Genomic DNA, 352 nt, shown 5'->3' with positions numbered 1-352 from the left:
AACTGTTGGCGCAATTATTAGAAAATGGAAGAAGTTCAAGATGACGGTCAATCTCCCTCAGTCTGGGGCTCCATGCAAGATCTCACCTCGTGGGGCATCAGTAATCATGAGGAAGATGATGGATCAGCCCAGAACTACACGGCAGGACCTGGTCAATGACTTGAGGAGAGCTTGGACCACAGTCTCAAACAAAACCATTAGTAACACACTACGCCGTCATGGATTAAAAGGTCCTCCTGCTCAAGCCAGCGCATGTCCAGGCTCGTCTGGAGTTTGCCAATGACCATCTAGATGATCCAGAGGAGGAATGGGAGAAGGTCATGTGGTCTGATGAGACAGAAATACTCCACTT

General features: G+C 48.6%; 1 protein-coding gene and 1 long non-coding RNA gene across 2 annotated transcripts in view; one reads left to right on the top strand and one right to left on the bottom strand.

Moving 5' to 3' along the window:
- On the top strand, positions 1 to 338 carry LOC116689530 (uncharacterized). The gene is made up of 2 exons (XR_004332015.1): positions 1 to 89; positions 128 to 338. It is a non-coding gene; the product is annotated as an uncharacterized LOC116689530 (long non-coding RNA).
- Positions 1 to 352, bottom strand: part of zgc:110329 (tetraspanin-15) — a 22,610-nt gene that overhangs the window by 8,801 nt on the left and 13,457 nt on the right. The window lies entirely within an intron of this gene.

Source organism: Etheostoma spectabile, chromosome 5 (genome assembly GCF_008692095.1).
Source record: "Etheostoma spectabile isolate EspeVRDwgs_2016 chromosome 5, UIUC_Espe_1.0, whole genome shotgun sequence".
NCBI lineage: Eukaryota > Metazoa > Chordata > Actinopteri > Perciformes > Percidae > Etheostoma > Etheostoma spectabile.
Note: the sequence above shows the minus strand (reverse complement) of the source record. Positions and strands in the feature narration are given on the sequence as shown.